The sequence below is a fragment of the Paroedura picta genome, chromosome 11 (assembly GCF_049243985.1).
Source record: "Paroedura picta isolate Pp20150507F chromosome 11, Ppicta_v3.0, whole genome shotgun sequence".
Classification (NCBI taxonomy): Eukaryota; Metazoa; Chordata; class Lepidosauria; order Squamata; family Gekkonidae; genus Paroedura; species Paroedura picta.
The window spans coordinates 22,186,024-22,206,428 of NC_135379.1; positions in this window are offsets into that span (position 1 = coordinate 22,186,024).

The window sequence follows — 20,405 nt, forward strand, 5'->3', positions numbered from 1 at the left end:
CAGAGAACTTTTTCGCTAGTGTTGCTGATTGGTTGCAAGAGTGTAGCGCTTTCCGGAGGTTGAATCCAATTTTTGGGATTTCCCTGAAGGCGTTACAATGAAGTGCTTTTTGCGGATCGGTTTCAGGAATGTTGCAGATTGTCGACAATGTTGTGCATAATGACAAAACTGTAGCGATTTCAATTTTTAACCATTGTGCTATTTTGGACGAGTGCGGAATGGCCCCAGGTCTCTCCCCATTATGCCATAAAGCTTTCGGAGGGACCTTGGGCCAGTCACTGTCTCTCAACCCACCCTACCTCACAAGACTGTTGTTGTGAGGAGGAAATGGAAGACAGAATGCTGACGTACACCACATTGGGTCTCCACTGTAGAGAGAAACTGGATGGATAAACAGACATGTATATATGAAAGCTCTATGTAGCTGGAACAATGAACTCACAGTCAGCAGGAGAAGAGCTTGCCACTGCAATCTCCCCTGCCCTGGTCACACTTTAATTCAAAATCTAAGCAAAGCCTTCTAAGTTTATTTAGGTCAGTGCACTTTGGGAGTGTGAGATGGATTCCTTTATCATCTTCATTCTGAGTCCTTTCCTTTTGGTAACACTTCTTGTGAATTCTAATGCTCAGAATGTACATTGGTTTGCTGTTACTAGAATTGTTTGCCTGTTTCCTGGTGGATTATAAAAAGAGAGACCCCAAATCTTTTGTTTTTCACATGACAGCTGTTCCAAAATGTCTGTGACTCTGGTGCATTGCAGTGTGTTATTGTTCTTCGATGGCTTACTTAGGGCCACTTTGCAAGCTGTAAACAGGAGGTGACAGAGGATGTTGGACTTCTGCAGTCTGACTGCCATAGCCTTATCCACCCTGAGCAGTAATAGAAACCTCCTGTTGGGCTGCAGTTGGGTGTGGGTATGAGAAACATCTTCAAATGCTGGCAGGGGCTTATGGGAATTGTAGTCCATGGGCATCTGGAGGGCCGCAGTTTGACTACCCCTGCTCCAGAGCTTTGAGGCTGTTCTCTCTGTGTGTCAGCTCCAGGTGTGTGTGCCAGTGAAGGCATCTCGATTGAGGTAGAGCTTGTTGCCTTGATCCTGCTGCCCACATGCAGCACCTTTGAATATTTGATAAGGTTTATCTACTTCTGTCAGATCCACATATTGTGGGGTATTGCACTATAGTAGTAATTTCCCTCATGGACTTTGCTGTCTGGACAGGGAACTCCAAGAGGTGAGTGATGAAACGAGGGCATGATCCAGCCTTGGTTGGATCCAGCCTTAGACCATCCAGAACACTATGACTGAGTAAAGATCTGGTGCTGGCTAATATGCCTACTGGACAACACAGTTTCCTAGTTCTACCAGGAGTGCAATCCTAAACAAGGCTGTACCTTTCTAAGCCCATTAACTTAATGCATTTAGATGGGTGTTAACGCTGTAAGGATTCTGCCAACTAACCTCAAGTACTTCCACATGAAAAGTAATTGTTTGGATTATGTGAGCTGTATTATGAAATGGAGGGTAAAAAACCTAAACAATACTGATATTATTTGCTGAAATATACTGGAATCTGAAATGAATAGTATATTCCTGCCAGGAATCTGAAGGTTGAACAAACAAAAAATAAAATACATCTATGCGCACATAATTTTAGGATTAAAAATTACAAAGATACCATAAAAAACCCTAATCCAAGGATACAGCAATGAGATGAAGTTGCATGTCCATTCCACTGGAATTGGACATTGAACTTCATCTTGTTGTTGTATACTTGGATTTAATCCTAAAATTATGTTCACTGTCTAAGAAATAGCTGTATTTTACTTTTTGTTTTCCCAGTTTTCAGGTTCCTGGCTTGATTTTTAGGTTGGGTTCCCTCCGCCCTCCTTTTTATTTTTTCCTTATGAATAGTATATTCTCCATGTTTCTCAAGGCTGCCGTAAGCATAGCAAAGAGCTCTCCCATGAAAATGAACATGTCGGTTGGGAGGACAGTATAAATATCTGTACCATTTGCAAGGAACATGAACAACTATTCAAAGGCAAGAGCACGCAGTAATAGCATCTGTCTCTCTTTCTTTTGTTTGGACCCTTTAATTATTTTAGTCCTAAGGGCAAGATAATATAATCATTATTTTCCTCTGGATGGCAGCTTTTGAAAACTACTTCTCCCTCCCCCACTGCATCTTCCTTGTTTTTATTTGAAATACAGATACGAAGCACTAGCCTGACTGATTTTTCCCCCCGCTTGATTGCCAGGCCCAAAACTCTTTGTTTTTCTCAACATGTGTGCAATTTTCACTATTTTTGTCCAAGAGTGACCTTTGGAATTCCAGAATAATTTTCCCTCCCCTTCCTGGTGCCCTCGCATGACCCAGGAAAACAAACATCTGAGAGACCTCTGGGCATCTCTCACATCTGCTGGAGGATATGATGAAGGCCATTGTGTGATGTGTTTTGAACAGCAGGTGTTGGGCTTGGAAAAGGGTGGGTCGCTTTTGGAGGAGACGGGCTGAAATCTGCTCTTAATTCTTCGTTCCCAGGCTATTTAGGAAACAGCTTAAAACATGCTTAATCTGTTTGTACAAATTTAACATTGTCAGAGCCACAATAAGGGATTGCTAATCAAACGCTCACCTGGATTTGGTTTCAAGTGGCTGAATTTGGGAAGTGTTAAAAAAAAGTAAACTCACCCCACACACACACACACACAAATCTGAATTCGAGATTGCAGTACAGATTTTATTTCCAAGAAATCCCCCTGACTGAGTAGTAAAATATTGTGGATTGTTATTTAGTCGTAATTATCAACAGATCTTCTTTTTTTCTGCTAAAGCAGAACAAAGAGAGTGGTATTGTCATTTTAAAGTAACACAGTTGTAAGTATGATTTAAAAGTAGTTTGTCATATGGCAGCTGTCATACAGAAGCTGTTTGTAGACTTATTGTGCTCCTGTCGTTCCTATTTATTACAGACTGTCCTTTCAAGTCTCAGCAGCAATGAGAGAACCATGGGAAATCATCCACAGGTGGAAGAAATCTTACTTCCAAGACAGAATTTTGAAGACCAAAAGAGAAGTTCTTTGAAGGATTTACATTAGGCAAATTTGAGGAGGGTATAGTAGCTACTAGCCATGGTGAATAAAGCATGATAGAGTTTTCTGTTGCAACAGGTCCTTTTTTTTTTTTTTTAAACCTGTCCTATTTGTTCTTTTTAGGGGAGATACTGGGGAACGGGCTTTAAATTTTTGCTACATTGATTAGTAGAGCTGGCGGAGATAGATGCTGCTTTGTTGCCCCCAGCTAAGCAAGTCCTCTTCTGCCTGGCAGCGGTTCTTCAAGGTTCCAAGCAAAGAAAGTGCTTTCTAGACCCTGCCAAGAGCCTTTTTTTGGAGATGCCAAGGACTAAACTTGGGACCTTCAGTATGCAAAGCTTTGGCATGCCTTGGACGAACCCAGCTTTTAAATATTGAGCCAAACAATGGATCTATTTATCATTGTCCACTTTGATCTAGCTGCACAGGGGTAGTCAAACTGCGGCCCTCCAGATGTCCATGGACTACAATTCCCATGAATCCCTGCTAGCATTCGCAGTTGACCACCCCTGGTCTAGCAGAACCTATCTTGGATCTCAGGAAGAGGTCTTTCTCATTATGTCCTGCCTGATCATTTAGCAGGAGATCTTGGGAACTCTCTGTATGCAAATCATATACTCCGCTAACTGCACCCTGACTTCAGTCAACATTACATTTTTATTTATATTCTACTTTTTGTTGGAATCTGCAAGATCTGTAGTGTGCATGATTGAACAGCATATGAGGAATATCCTCATTGGAGGATATTGGAGGAAATCTGTAGTTCGCATATTTAGATAGGAACTTCCCGGTATTTTTCAAATTATCTCCTTCTAAATCCAGATTGGCTCAATTGAAGACTTCCTGCTCCTCTGAGGATATGTCCTCCCTGATTGCTTCCAGAAGATGAAGACAACAATTCATCAGAACAGTTAGATGGTTAGGACTCTCTCTCTCTTTCTCTTTACAAAGCTGTTTCTCTTCTGAATACAACTGTTTATTTGGTGCTTTGTTCCTTTGCATATTTAAACTCTGCTAACAGTTTTTTCCCTGGTAGGGACACACCTTTCACACCATTTCCTTCTCTTCCGCCTTATCTTCACAAAGCTCAGCAAACAGACTATGAATGGCCCAGGGTCACCCAGTGTACTTCGTATGATACTCTAACCATTACACCACTTTATGCTCTTAAGGCTGCAATCCTGTGCACACTTCCTTGGGAGTAAGATCCCCTGAATACATTGGTACGTATGTCTGAGAACCATGCAGGAGTTCTGTACACCGCCTAAGTAAACACTCATAGGTTCAAGATGTAAGGAAGAAATCATATCCCTCCTTATTGGTGAGTAAGCCACACTGAAAGTGATAGGACTTACTGCTGAGTAAACATGCATGGTGATGGATGATGGAAATCGAATCATGACCAACAGGAATTAAATCCCATTGATTTCAGTGGGATTTTCCTCCATGTAAACATGCGCAAGATCAGGTTGCATGAATGGGTTCCTTTTGCTTATAGAGCTGTTCTTCCTCTTTCTGAAGTAACAGAAGCAGGTCTCCCATTTGGGGGAGAGGAGATGAAGGATGGAGGGAATGGTAGGGCTGCTGTGAACCTGGTAGCAAGCATGTGCATCAGGAAAATACACACGTTTTGACAGCTGCAATCACTCATGAACCAAGCCCCAGATCTCCTCATATTGCCAAAGGCCAACTCAAGCAGCTGCCAAGCAGCTTGGTGTTCGGGCAGTAGCTGTGGCGCCAAAGTTTCATTTCCTTCTGCCTTGAAGCTGCGTTTGCATCTGCAAAGCAGGTGAAATCAGTCCTTTGCCAGGTTACTGGATGGTCTGATCATGCCACTGAAGGGATACTACTCCCATAGAGCTATGTGGAAAAATAGATTTCACACACGCAAAACAACAACACTTTGGTTAGATCCTGAGAAAAAAAATCGCTCTAATGGAAACAGGGAGGTAATTTTCACGGATCTCCCCATGCTGTCTTGGAGGGTCACCTGTCCCCCAGGAACAGCATTTCAGGGGGATTGGTGGGCTGTAGCTGGGAGGGTGGGGAGTGAGGAAGTCCCTTCCACTAATAGATGTACCTTCTGTCAGCAGATGCTTACTACAGGACCTGAGTCATAGCTTTTATTTATAGTCACCGGCTGACTGTCCGATTCACTCACTATTTCTTTGAACTCTCCACTGCAGAGCACCTTGCAGAAATCACAGGTCTGTTGTGCACAGCAGGTGTGTGTGTGGGGGGGAGATGCAGGACCCCTTGGGCCAGCTGAGAATGTGCATTTATGAAAGCTGCTAATGGTGCATGACAGGCCCAGGCTTACCGAGCGAGCAGACTGGCTATTAAAAACTGGCTCTTCAATAATCCTACAATATTATGATCACTTAGCCACACTTGCCCCCATTTGGGGATAGGTAAAATAGCACCACCCACCCAGTGCAAGTTCCTGCTGTCTTATGCCCATTTCTCAGGGAGGAATGCCAAGGTAAAATCACTGAGTAGAGAAACCGAGTTAGTACTTTTGTTTGGCTCTTTTCTTGGTTTCTGCAATACCTGTAGCAATGCATATGTTTTGCACCACAACATGGCTGATTTCCCCCTACCCCCAGGAGCCTTCTTCTGAACTTCTGGTTTGGCTCCTTTAGGAACATTGGAAAAATTCCTGTGCAGATGCATTGTCTAACTATGACTTGGTGCATAATCTAACAACAACTGGATACAGATGTGCAAATGGGAGTAGAACAGTGTTATATCATATCTTTACTACAAGGAAGCATTATCCTTTAAATGGCTACGATCCTTGCTCTTAAGGTGCACTGGTAGCAAATAAGCTAAGGTGCCAAGAAGGGGAAAAAGTAAACCGGTAGTGTTTTCCCATAAATATCATTGAAATCCTATTTCTGTAGAATCTTTCTGTTTCCTATCAAATTTTGTCAAGCAAGTACAGAATGTTTCTGGGTGTTCACACTTATCTGCCAGGCATAAATGCTATAAATGGATGATTACTTTAAATACATCTACTTTAAGAAGAGAGTTATGGGACTACACAAAAGCATCATGCTGTGTCGACTGGCAGCAAAGCACCTGGAAATAAATAAGTTGATGTAATGGTTGTTAGCAAACCCACAAAATACTCATTACCTTTTTAGCCAGATAAGTTCCTTTCCTTGAACTGAGCTCAAATTGTATTTCCTTATGGTTGTCACAAAAGCGAGGTCATTTGTATGATGGCAAGAATATGTCTCACTCTGACTGTCACCATGTGCATCTTGCCTTGGTCAACTTCTGGATACGTATTTCCTGTAAAGGAAGGCAAAGACTGGTCGAAGACTGTTTCAGGTACTGAGACTAGTTTAATGTAAACTGCCCTGAGCCTTCGGGGAGGGTGGTATATAAATCTAAATAAATAAATAAATAAATAAATAAATAAAATGTTCAAGCTTGAAGTCACTCCTCCATTGATTCTATGTTCCTTGTAACACATGAATGCTCCCACAAAAACAGAAATGAAGACTGAGGACAAGTTACTGGGCTGGAGTCACAACCAGGACTAGGTTTTGAAATTCCTAGAGATTTGGGGGTATATCCTGGAGAGGGTGTACTTTAAGGAAGGAAGGGCCCTCAGTCAAGTAAGTCCTCCCTACAAAGCAACCATTTTCTCCAGGGGAACTAATCTCTTTCATTTGGAAATCAGTTGTGATTTCAGGAGAGCTCTGTTCTGGGTAGAAGAGAGAGGGAGGGAGGCTCAAGGGTGGGCACTGGAGACAGAGATCGTGCTACTTTGCCCACTTTGGTGACGCACATGTCCTTGGCATGCGGTTTGCTGGTTGCTCTCCTCCCACTCGAGCAACATGGCTCTGGAAATCCACTTTTTGAGATTCCCCAGCTATCACTTCAGAATGGAGGATGTAGCTGCCAGTTTGCTGCTAGAACGCTGGATTTTAGCCACATCATGCAAAATGCCAAAAATATGGCGTCTGCATAAGATGAGTATTTCATTTTTTTATCAGGTGCGGAATGGTTCTGAGCATTCCCCCTTCTTGTCCAGCCCTTGGTTCTGTTGCTGGCTTGGGTTTCCCTTTGCCCAGCAAGACTACCACATGCTTGAGGCAGGCACGTGCCTTCCCCTGCAAATATTCTCCATGTCTTTGGAGGCCTTTGGGCAAGTTCAGCAGAAGCCTCTTAACTGACTGTGGGGACCACATGAGTACAAGAAGCTGCCTTATACTGGATCATACTATTGATCCATCTAAGTCAATATTGTCTAAGACTGGCAGCAGCTCTCCAGGGTTTCATCCTTCAAACTGGAAACGGTGGGGATTGAACCTGCAGCCTTCTGCATATCAGGCACCACTGTCCTACTGAGCTGTAGCTCCCATTGAGGGATAAAAGAGGTGGAGCACACAAACATGAGTAAAATGGGGTTTATTTGTATGATGCAGATGCTAGCAAGATCAGAAGTAGTGTGTAAAGTGAAATCAAAGATGGTGGATCCAGCTTCTGGAGGGAGAGGGCTCTGCAAGTCCTAGATTCTGCCAATCACTACTATAGGTCATGAATCTGTCACATACGAGCAAATGTCATTTGTTACAAAATACCTATAAAGAAGGAATACTCATATGTTTTTTTGACTCATCATTAGATTTCATCTTCTCATGACAATTTGGTCGACATTTTGGTTGCTCAGCCCATCATGGTAATCAACACAGTCCCTAGGACAACCAAAACTGATGGCCAAACTCTTGTAAGAAGTAATCAAAAGTTGGGGAATGTGAGGTCAGCTGTTTTCTAAAGAGGTCAGGTGGAAGGATAAAGGGGCAACCTCTTCTACTTCCTGGGAAAGGATAGCAGGAAGGAGGCGGGAAAGATGGGCAAGGGACTATTCTCCACCAAAATCCTCCAAGTAGAGTGACTGCCTTATTTGGCTTCTTGACAAAGCCTTAAAGACAAGGCAAAAGTTAGCTATGCATATTAGGACTTGGTAGTGCTGAAAAGAAATAGTCCTGTGAAAACCCTAAGAGAAATTGATCCTCCTATGCAATTTAAGTATTTTTGCCAGTCTTTATTAATATAATGAGATCCTTTCTACACATTAACAATCATGTTTCTCCTTAATAAAGATGGAGAAGTATGGACTTTATCTTCTTGAGTATCCTATTCATTTAAAATCAAGTAGGCAACTCAAAGGTTAAGAGGCTTAATATTCCTGAACTCTACAACTGAAGCACTGTACAGTCCACTTTATTGTTATTAATTATTCCAAGAGCTGATGGGGATTATTAGAAGCATTGCAGGGGAGCAGAAAACCCTAAATGCCTTTTGCCAGCTTTGAAAGATGACTATTTAATATCTTGAACATTGTTGTTCTCATGATATTTGTGTACCACTAGATACCCTCCAGTAATTCTTATTATTTTGTATGCCACAACATACCCTGTGGAGAGCTGGAAATCTTGCACATTGGCAGGCACAGATCTAATGTGTGTCGAGGTTTACTTACTTCCCCTTTAAACCCCAGTTTTAAAACTTAACTTTTTCATTTAGCAAGCCATGCGGGGGGGATGCCCAGCCCCAGATAGAGGACCATTTCCAGTATGGACTTCTTCATGTAAAAGTTCTGTTTGCAGGATTAGCTGTGTAAAACAGCCTTGTTCACAGGGAACAGAGTATCTGGTTGCTGTCTGATTATCTCAGTATACACTATGCAAAGAGAAGAGCCCCTCTGCATGCAGAAGAAGAAGAAGAAGAAGAAGAGTTGGTTCTTATATGCCTCTTTTCTCTCCCAGAAGGAGTGTCAAAGCGGCTTACATTTGCCTTCCCTTTCCTCTCCTCACAACAGACACCCTGTGAGGCGGGCGAGGCTGAGAGAGCCCTGATATCGCTGCTCGGTCAGAACAGCTTTATCAGTGCCGTGGCGAGCCCAAGGTCACCCAGCTGGTTGCATGTGGGCGAGCGCAGAATCGAACCTGGCTTGCCAGATTAGAAGTCCGCACTCCTAACCACTGCACCAAACTGAAGAAGGTAGTGGCATGTAGTTATTTGGAAGATTGTAGTCTTCGCTATAACTGTAACAGGGCACATCTGACAGGCTTCCCTGGGTTATCCTGATCAGTGCTTAAGAATAAAAAGAAAATTAAAGGATGAAAAAAGAACAAATGGACGGTATTTATGAGGATCAGGACAATGGCGTAAGAATCCCTGCAGATTATGTTTCTGACTAATAATTTAATTACACTCTGTGCTACAAGCGTCTCTGGTACTGTCCAGCTAGGTCCTCATTGCATCCTCCTCGTACAGCATGTCCTAACCATTCTCCATGGGGAGCTGGAGAGTGGAAGATTGTACCTCGGCACAGGAAAGGCAGTGTAACAGATGGCTTTCACATCTCTTGCAGTCCCCCAAACTCTTCGGTTTATAGGGAAAGCCTCAATTAATGGCAGCAGATCAGCTCTCTCGCTGCCACTACAGGCCTAATTGGCTCTTTGGCATCCCCCTGCACATGCTGAGAAGACGATAATAATTCATCTTAAATCATTCATTAATTCATTATTACAACAGAATTAGTAGACACCCTGAGAACCTAATTAATCTTCATGTTGAAAGTGCATTCTGTGCTGTTCTCTCCTCTATTATCTTCTCGTCTTTTTCTATGAAGATGCCAGCTTTTGACAGGATTTGGACACCGCAGTAGGGATGGCCAGATCAATATTTCAAGTTTGAAGTCGCAGTCTTTGGAAATGCAACACATCCAGAATGTTCTGTGTATTTCACTAAAATAACAATCCGATCCACCTTCTAATCCTATTGGCTTCAATGCTTCAGATCTGCTTAGGATTGCACCATAAGAGACTTTGGGAGTAATCCTAAACAGGGGTATTTGGAACTAAAGTCCCTTTGATTTAAGGCGGCTTTTACGTTTACTTGGAGTAGGAGTACAGAAGCCACTAGAGTTTCATGGGACTCCAGTGTAGTTGGGCCTTAACAAGCAGCTGTGAGATGGGTCTAAAACTTCTTTGGTCAGAAATGCTTCCTCAGACTATGCTAGAAGAAAAATTAGATGGACACCGATGTGGTGCCTCTTATTTTCCTTACAGGGACTTATAGCATCCCAGGGGAGCCATTTCTGCTCAGAAAAACAGTACAGGGGTGCCTTCATCCTCTCTTCCCTAGTGGGACCCAATGCTTCAACAGTGGCATTCTATAGTAAATTTCTGCTGTAATACTTCAGCTCAGCGGCTTCAGTATGCTTAGACTGGAATTGGGTTGGTTGGAATATGGACTTAAATTAGAATAGCAATGAATATAATGCAGAGCAACTCCGCCTTGTCAAACTGGGACTGTGCAAGGCTATAGAGAAAGAAGAAGAGGTATGTTAAAAAAAAACAAAAAACACTCCACTCCCCAGTTATTGCTTTTGCGAACAGAGCTAATTTATCTGCACTGCCAGACTGTTCAAATTGGTTTTCTGATGCAGAAGCACTCTGGGGGGAAAGAATGGCAGGAGCAGATACCAGACCTCCTTTCCTCCTTCCTTGCCTGTTCATAAACTGGGCTTTTCGCCACCCTCTGTGGCCTCTACCTGTGTGGTCTGACAGGAAACATTGGTGCTGCGAGTGAAATTGCTATTTCAGTTACATCCCGACAAGACTGCATGGCTGTCATTATTCTCCTAAATGGAATGTCCCACAAAATACCTTCAGAGAAAAAGCCACCCTCGGAGCCGGAGAATGTGGATATGCAAAGTTCTGTAAATGATACCAGAACTAATGGGCAAATGCATGCACAGTCCAATTGCCTGCAACATGCAGACTGTTGTGGGCAGAGGGAACAAAAACGTGCAGTTTGAAATGCATGATTTAGCTCTTAAGAATGCATAAGCCCATGAAATCCCTAGAACAAAGCTAGGGTCCCAAAATCGTTGGGTCGCCCCCAGAAGATAATAAGGAACATATCGTGAGACTTTAACAGAATTAGAGTTCAACAGCTCTCTATTCAAAAACTGTCCTTGTAAAGTAAAAAGCCACATTTTTTTCAGTTCAGTGAGTATTTCTTAAACATATTGGAAATAAATAAGCAACTTGCAGCAATCCTACATATGTGAAAGGTGCAGGCAAAGAATAACTCAGTTTTCAGTCCACCCTGCATCACCAGTTATTTTTGCAGATGGAGGATCCATGTTTACAGACATGGTGTTAATATTGCCATTAATCACAGGCATCATCTCTGGATTTTTTACCTAGAGCTTGCAAGGGGACATTATCATTCCCACATTGTCAGTGGGGTGGAATGGAGACAGGGGCTGTCAGCTACTTGTGGATTTTTGCCTGAGGATATCTAGTGAGTTGAGTGAGGGGCTGACATTTGACAGTGCAACTGTAAGCAAAGTTATACCATTCAATGGGCTTAAAAGGGCACAGCTCCCCTGTTACCTCTGTGATAACTAGACTTGTATGTTTCTTTCATTATCAATTACAAAAATGGAGTGTTTTCTAATTACTGTAATTAATATTCAAACTAAAGGCATTCCCTATCTGAAACAGGCTATAACCAGATGTATTGCCCTCCTTTTGCCATCAAATGCCCTTGGTTTGTCAGTCTGCCTCTTCTGATGCTAGTGTTCTTCAGGAAGGGCTGAGACACCTCCCCTAAGGGTTGGGGGAATCCCTGCTCCCAGGTTCTGTCCAAACATGCAGTAACATAGCAGCAATCAGCAAGGGAACCATAGAATTCATGGTGATTCCTAGAGCTACCCTAAAACTGTAGGAATCACTGGATACTCTATGGCAGGCTTCTTGATGGCCCTGGGGTTTCTTGATGTCCCTGGAAGGGTTTCCCAAATGGTGGGGGTTAATTAATTTTAAATATGTTTTAATTTGTTAAACATTTATCAGGTGATATGACCATATAGGGTGATGTCAACCCTCCCAAAATGGCCAGTGAGGAGCCTGGAGGGAGTGGAAAGGGGAGTGGCTCTGGGTGTGAGTGTACACAGCAATACTTCCTAACCATATTCTGTGTCATCGGACCATTTCTGAGGTTTCTTGAAGCCTGAGGAATGTTTCAGGGGTTTCTCAACAGTAAAAAAAAGTTCAGAAAGGCTGCTCTATGGTAAGAACTATGGTAATTGCCAGGACCTCTGTGGTACAAACGTGCTGTAATTAGCCAAAGGCCCTATTTTTTCCTTGCCTATTTTTCCTGGGCTGCTGCCCCCGAAACCCTTGATGCTGATTTCCAGATGGTTGCCACCATGTATCTTGTGTCGTGCACTGACACTGCAGAGCCAGAAATGCACAAAATATGGTTTCAAATGTTTTGGTGTGCAAAAAAAAGGAAAGTGGACTCCCTGCCTCTAGCTTTTGAATAGTTTGAACAAAAAGGAAAGAGCTGGAGCAAGCTTCTGGAATGCATTCTTCCCACTTGTTTGGCAGAGGAAAGGAGAGCTCTGAAAGGGACTTTTTGTACAGCCTTCCCATAAAGCAAGAAGGCCATAGCAAGTGCTTCAGAGACTGAGGTTCCAGAGGAGCCTCTGTTCCTTTGGTGGGCTGCCTGCCTATAGGCCAATCGATGGGCAATTGCTCAACTTGCCTTTTTGTCAATAACACATGTAAATGAGCATCTCTGAGGACATCCCAGGAAGGCAGGGGCTGACAGTACTTTTTATTCCTCCTTCTTCCTCCTTTCCCACTGGTATTGCCAAGTCCCCCAGCATCCTAAACTCTGTGATCCAAAGACCAGAGCCTCACTGGATAGCGGTACTAATGGCAGTGCTTCCTTACCACTCGGAAATGTATTGGTGCATTTCTGTCGTTACCATCGTAAGACTTGGCAGAGGCGCATACCATTTTAAAAAATATATTTGAATGAACTATATATGCTACATGTAAACTGTATCTCTGATATTAGTGCTGCATTATTGCACCCCTTCTCCAATTTGCATGTGCAGGAATTGCCCCAAGACGTCCCCCAGAGCTACATGATAGCTCTGAGACACACGGAGTAAGCCCCTAAATCTCGTTTAAAGACGAGTCTGAGACTTAACAGCCCTGCTGGGACAGTTCCCTGGGGTTAGACCATCACCACCACAGGCACTTTCTGTCCCTATCTGTTCCCACTTTTGTTTCTGTTCCAGGGTTCTGAGTAGGAAGAATTGTTCAGGGAAATAAAAAATTTCAGTTTGTATATTAAAACCCCTAATGAACTTGGCAGGGAGACAATTGTGAGGGAAATGGACATGAACAAGACAGTCTTGTCTTCAACAAGAATAAGAACATTATTAAATCGCTCTGAGCCATATGGAAGGGCGGTATAGAAATCAAATAAATAAATCCCTCTTAACAGCTCCAGTTTCCAATCAGGTTTCTGACTGACAAACGCAATGCCCAGCTGACAAACACAACGGTTGGTTCTTCGTCCTGTTTCACAGCTCTCGTCTGCTCTTGGGTATTTAGTGCATCACTCTTAATAACTCCATCTTGCTGGAATGATTTTCACTGCTGTCTTTACCTACTGTGAGCAAATTCCTCACTTGATAAGTGCAGAGATCCTGGAAGAGGAGTGTCATGTCTTTAGAGTGCTTGGAATGTGGTTCTAGAGCTAGAGAAAGCTGGGGGGTAAATGAAAGTAAATGCATCTATTATTGCTGGATATCCTCACCGTTCCTTCTCTGCTCCTTCCTCATGCCTATCTGTGCATCTGTGCACATGGAAGGGAGACTGCAAGCAACAAAAATACTCATGAGTTGCTGTTTAGAGGAAGAAGAAGAAGAGCTGATTTTTTATACCCGGTTTTCACCACTCAAAGGAGTCCCAAAGTGACATATAAACACCTTTCCCTTCCTCCCCCTACTCTGGTGCGTTCTTTCCTTTTAAAAGAATTGTCCGTGAAAATCTCCCCTGGAACTACTTGGGAATTCCTCATGGGGATCACGGAACAATACAGTCCTTTCCTTGTGGAGCATAAAACCAGCACAGAGGCTCGTGTGTCACATGAGGCTTTCTGTCTACAGATTTCATTGTGTACTTGTGTTTGTTTGTCTTATACAGATACACTGACTGCACTTGTAGCTCAGGGGTGATACTTGATCCATCTGGGGGCTTTTGGAAGGATATGTTTGCTGATGCAGATACTGTGCCTTCCTTTGGGAAACGTGACTGTTTCTCATCGCTTTCTTGGGCCTTCTTGTATAACTTTATGAGCATAAAGCATGATCTTTAAGGGACTGGGGCCAAGTCACTTTGAAGTTAATTTTAGATTGTGAAGCAGAAAGACACTTGACCACAAATATGCTTCCACAGGGTCACAACGGAGCCACAGCAACTGCGGAGGGATCACGTTGTTCCGACATGGCCTCATAGCTTGGGTTGTCCTTTAAAGAGGCACACTGGATGGCTGGGTTGAAATATAGTATTGGAAAATATTTATCAGGTTGTTGGTGCTGCTGCTTTATCAGGCCTTGTTGGCTTCAGCAGTTCCAGGTTCCTTTTCTCTAAAGGGGTATTGTTGCATCAACTATAACAATAATGAAATTGATAGGGTGGTTTTATCGATACTTATGGCCAGTCAGCTTACAAAGGATTTCAACCGTACTTCAGACATTTTATGTTTAGAATAAAGAGCCACTTCCTGAAGAGCATCCATGTTTCTTATGGTGAGAATACTTTCTCCAAGAGTTACAACTGATTTTTAAATAATGAAATGTTGTCTGGAATAGCAAAATGACTCCGATGAATTGAAAAGGACTATGGCTGTGATGACAAAGGGGACAGATTTCAGAGGCTTCTGGATTCTGCGTGCCTACCCACCCAGGTAGGCTTGCCCTTCCTTACAAATATGATTTGTGAATAGCTATTGTTGGAGACAAAGAAAATCAGTCTGGAAGAGTTACCCAAGGCATAATGGCACTATGTCCACAATCTTTGAAGCCTCCATGAGACACATCAAAATGAAGAAGTAAGCCACTTTGAGTCCACAATGGAAAGAAAGGTGGAGTCTAAATTAAGTAAAAATAATACTTTGAAACAATATCATATATGTATAATTAATTTTTTGGCACCTGCCAGAGCCTTCCAGGAAGGGCAGAATACAATTAAATTTTTGTTGTTATTATTTTACTACTGGTTCAGCCCAGGAACCTGAGGTAAGTGTAGGGATTGCCCTTTAACTTAAACCACTGGAAACAGAGCTTGAGATATGGTAAAATTCAAAATTAACTAAACATTTTATTCAATATAGTGGGGGAAGTCAGGTAAAAACAGGGGCTGGAATTTCCGAAGTAGTTAAATATAGATAATTCTGAGGTAAAACCAGTACATGCACAGACTTTAGTTTTCATGTTCCAGGCTAATGAGAGTTTCTTAAGCTATTCAGTGTGACTTAAAATATTTCTATTTAGTGGCTTTTGTTCCAATATTTTCCAAACACTCTAGCACATTTCCTTTTAATATTCTCTCACTCTTTTGGTTTCCAGTACCCAACTCCCCTCTCTTAAGTTTTAAATTGATTATTAAAGTCTCGAAATGTAGTTTCTAACCACATCAGGCTAAGGATCTCTGTGTTCCTCAGCGTTAACTCCCTATTTGACTGGGTAGGGAAATTCTCCTCTCACTAGAATATCTATCCTGTTCTTTGGCCTGAATTAGAGTGTCTGTCTAACTACCCATTCATCCTTGCCAACTTTCCCCAAATTTTCCTATTTGTGTTAAACTGTTCTCAGTCAGGGCTGAATTTCAAAAATGTCAAATACTTTTCTCAGCTAGGGCTGAAATCAACCTCAACTCAGTCATGCTGGAAATCTGACTGACTCTCTCCTCAGCATCCAGTTGAGAAGTGCAGCTGATGCTAACCAATCAGATCTCTTGAAACAGCCTGTCACCCACAGCTCTCTGCCTTTGTGAAGAATTAACCTGTCACAGTCTTTTATCTTTTTACATAGCACATCTAGGCTTCTTGAAAATGCAGTCCATCATAGCTGACATATAAATTAAAGAAAAAAAGAAATAAAACCAATGCTTTAAATGTAACGGTAAGTAAGGACATGGACATGTCATCCCTTCCCCCCCAAAACAGGAAGAAGGCTCAAAGTTCACTTAGTTGAATGGCCTTCTTGCTATGATGAAGTAGCCTCTGGTTTGTGAAAGCCTATACTGCAGAATGTCATTCATCTTGGGTACCCCAAGGACTTGTTGCATTGGCTACATCATACTAACACTAATATCTCTCTGTATGTCAGACATGCAGACATTCTGGGTTCAAGAGCGAGGAGTGTATACAGTTCTGCATTGATCAGTGATATAGCTAAGTCAAGCTGTCCCTTTAGTTTTATCTGTCGGTTTCTTCTGTTGTTACATTTTATTTTTGCTCTTCCTGCCAAACAGAATACATAGCTCTTCCTTTGTGCATAAAGAACAAAGAATGCTTTAAAAAGTTTTCAAAACACTTTGTAGTTTTACTCAAAGTATTCCATAATAATGCTTAAGGTTTAGACAATATTTTCCCTAAGTACTCAAACAACTTCACATACACCATGAAGAAATCTGTAAAACATTTCTTAAGATGTTTTCCTGCATAGTAGTGATCTCTTGCAATGAAAAAGAGCTGGAGTGGAAGAGTATTGGACTAGGATTTGGGAGGCCCTGGTCGGGATCCCCATGGAAGCTTGCTAGCAGAGGAGAATGGTGGGAGAAAGGTATGTTATCAATGGGCTCAGGAAGATGCTATTCGGATTAATTAAGATTTCCCAAGGAGCTCTGCATGGCATGCATAGTTCACCCTGTTATTCTCCCAGCAGTCCTGCCAGGTAACCCAAGTGGAGAAAGAATAACTGGTGCAGATACCAGTGAGCTGCAGGAGGGAGAGTGAGCTAGAACCCCAATGTCTAGAGTCCTGGTCTTACACTTGAATTACTACACTGAATGGGGGTCTTCCAGGATAATGGATATTTCACTGACACTGATTTCAAGTGGGTTGTTCCTTTCCTACTGTGTAGCACCAGTTCTGAGTCGTCTGCATTTCTGTACTATTTCTATAAGAAATGTGTGGTTTCTTTTGGAAGGGGGGGATTATCTACTGTCCCTTTACCTTCTCCTGCCCTGTCCTCTCCTGTGCTGGCAACTCTCTTCCATGCCAGTGACAGCTGTTAAGGCCCCACCCATCTCTCTAGCCCTTCCTTTTTCTGAGAAATGCAGCTGTGCCGCAGTGGCTCCAGCAAGACGGCGGGACTTAACATTGTGCCCCAAAGGAATAATTTATACCCCTCGGATATTTTTGTCAAGTTCCAACAATGTTTCAAAAGAGATTTGGCTTTTATAGACTCAAGCGGTTAGCATTCAGTTCCAAATGCACCGGCTTAACCACCGGGTAGGCTCTCAAGCAAATTGCTTGGAGATAAAAACGTCAGCTGTGCAACGGCGGCTGCCAGGCAGACAAGGAGAACAGCATGGGGACGGAGATACTTCCTTGGGTGGGATGGCATCACCTGGCTGGGGCAAAGCCAAGTCTTGACAAACTCTTTTGCTTTCCCGCCTAGCCAGCAAGCAGTTTTCTTGACACCTCTATGTCGATTGCTCAGGACTTTAATGGTGCAACGTGGAGCAAAGCTACACCCGTCTGAAGTCCCTTGCTTGAGGTGGAGCTGTAAATGAGCAATGGCTCATTATGGGGGAGCACAGTGGGAGACACTTCTACCATCTATGCCCACTCAATTTCCACCCATAATGGCTTATTATATTTATATATATATAAGCCATAGTGGCTTATTATATTTAACCATTTCAGCCAGCAAAGGCATTGTGGGAGTTATAAATAACTGGGAAATTTCCCCTGACTTAAGTCTTCCCCTATAGGACAGTTGGGTTGCATGAAGAGAACAATTTCGCCATCTCTCTATCATTCCCCCTTTGCTGACAGTCAGCTGCCCTTACCATCCTTTACCTCTTGGAAGAAGAACTGGTTTTTAATACCCTGCCTTTGTACTACCCCAAGGAGTCTCAAAGCAGCTTACATCGCCTATCCTTCCTCTCCTCACAACAGATACCCTGTAAGGTAGGTGAAAGAGTATTGAGAGAACTGTGTCTGTCTTCTGTTGCATTTGTTACCCCTCCCAGTTTAGTATCATCTACAAATTTAATAAGTACCCCCTCTAATCCCTCATACAAATAATTTACAAATACGTTGAACAACACAGGAACCAGGACAGATCCCTGGGACACTCCACTTGTCACTCTTCTCCAAGAGGATGCTGAACCATTAACAAGGACACTTTGGGTCCGATCTGTCAACCAGTTATCGATCCCTCTGACAGAATTATGATCCATATTGCATTTTACCAACTTGTCAACAAGAATATCATGTGGAACCTTAACAGAAGCTTTACTGAAATCCAGATAAAATGTGTCTACAGCATTCCCCTGATCCAACAAGGTAGTTACTTTCTCTAAAGAAGAGATAAGGTTGGTCTGACATGACTTGCTCTTGTGAAACCTGTGCTGAGTCTTAGAAATCACAGCTCTCTGTTCCAGCTGCTCAAGGACTGACTGTTTGATTATTTGTTCCAAAATTTTGCCAGCTACAGATGTCAAGCTGAGGGGTCAGTAATTACCCAGATCCTCCTTTTTCCCTTTCTTGAAGATGGGGACAACAGTCGCCCGCCTCCAATCATCTGGCACCTCACTTGTTCTCCAAGAAGTGTCAAAAATAGTGGTTCCCAGATGACATCTGCAAATTCTTTCAGTACCCTTGGGTGCAATTCATCTGGCCCAGAAGACTTTGTTTCATTTAAAGAAACTAGGTGTTTATAGACTGCCCCTCAGTGATCCTAGGCCACCATTCCCATCCCCCTGTTGTGATACAGGAGTAGAGAATCAACTCCAGCTTCCCAGATTAGAAGCCCAAGCTCCTAACCACTAAACCAAGCTGGCTGATACAGGTGGGAGTTCTTGCTGGTGGCTCTGGAAAGGGAAAATGTGCCATGACCAGAGTTATGCCCACCATTGCCAATATTCCACTCCCATTCACTTCAATGTATCTTATGCAGAATATATACAGTGTGCATGGCCAGCTTGGCCATTTGACTTATGTAGAAATTCTCCAGTGGCTGTAGTCCTAGTGGGAGAAAATAGAGGGCTTTTCTGCATGCCATAAATTTAGCGTCATGCTAAATTAAAGTGCAAGTTGGTGAATCCCCAAAAGTGGATTCACCAATCTAAAAAGCGCTATCCCCCAGCAGACAACCAGCAGGCCAGCAGCAAAAGCCTTCACCTCCAATGTCCCGCTCTTGCACCCGCCTACCTCTTCCTTCTTCAGGGAACGGGAATTTTAATTTTTTTAAGATGAACTGCCTGGAGCAATGAATAGGTGGATAAGCATGCAGGCAATGCCAGAAATAATTTTTTCCCAAAGTTGTGACACACAGCATGCCTTTCTAAAGGACCCCCCCCCCCAAAAAAAAACCCCAGGAACAAGATTAATTTTTAGAAGTGTCAAGACTTGTGATTCCATAAGACATGGCATTCAAAATCTCTGATTAGATGCATAGCCATTTGAATGGAGATGTATGATTTTTTTTTTAAATAGCAGGCATCGTGGGACCTTTAAAACACAGAGAAAGGGGATTGGTTGTGTGAATTGATTGGCAGGCAGAAAAGAGTTGCATATAAATCGTATTGCTCTCTTCTGCTATTTCCAGCAGCACTTGTGGAGGGTGAGAAGCACGAAAAGGCAGCAGACAAGAGCAAGACAGCAAAAAGGTGAGGAGTGGCCAGGAGGCACAATAATATTTAGTGCTATGCCATTCAGCTGCCATAACGCTATTTTTACTGATGTGCAGAAATGCCCACAGACAAGTCCCAGCAGCTTTGCCATAGTACAAGTGTCTATGAGCTTAGACCCATTCATACAAGAATGATCAATGTCAATTGATTAGTTGCATCTTCCCACACTCACACCGCCCTGCAGCTCTGGAAGTGTCAGCTCTGGCTAGGTTTGATCTGAGTGGCTCTTGCCCCAATGTGGCCTGAAATGCCTTTGCTTTCAACACAGACTTCCCTGGTTCTATTGAGCTGTGCAGTCTAACCATGTTCTTCCTGACTAGGGTGTCCAGAACATCTCTAGCCATCCTATTCTAGTTCTCCCTCAGCTAATATTAGATGCTTCAAGTATGTTCTTAGAGGAAACACCCTGAAAGAGTTATAATTATAACATATATTAACACTGTTTATAAGGGGAAAAATATGCAGCAAAAATTTAACAGGGGAAGTATAGGAGCGACACAGCAATCTATCAATGGAGATATTGTTTGTGAAATTACAAGACAAAGTG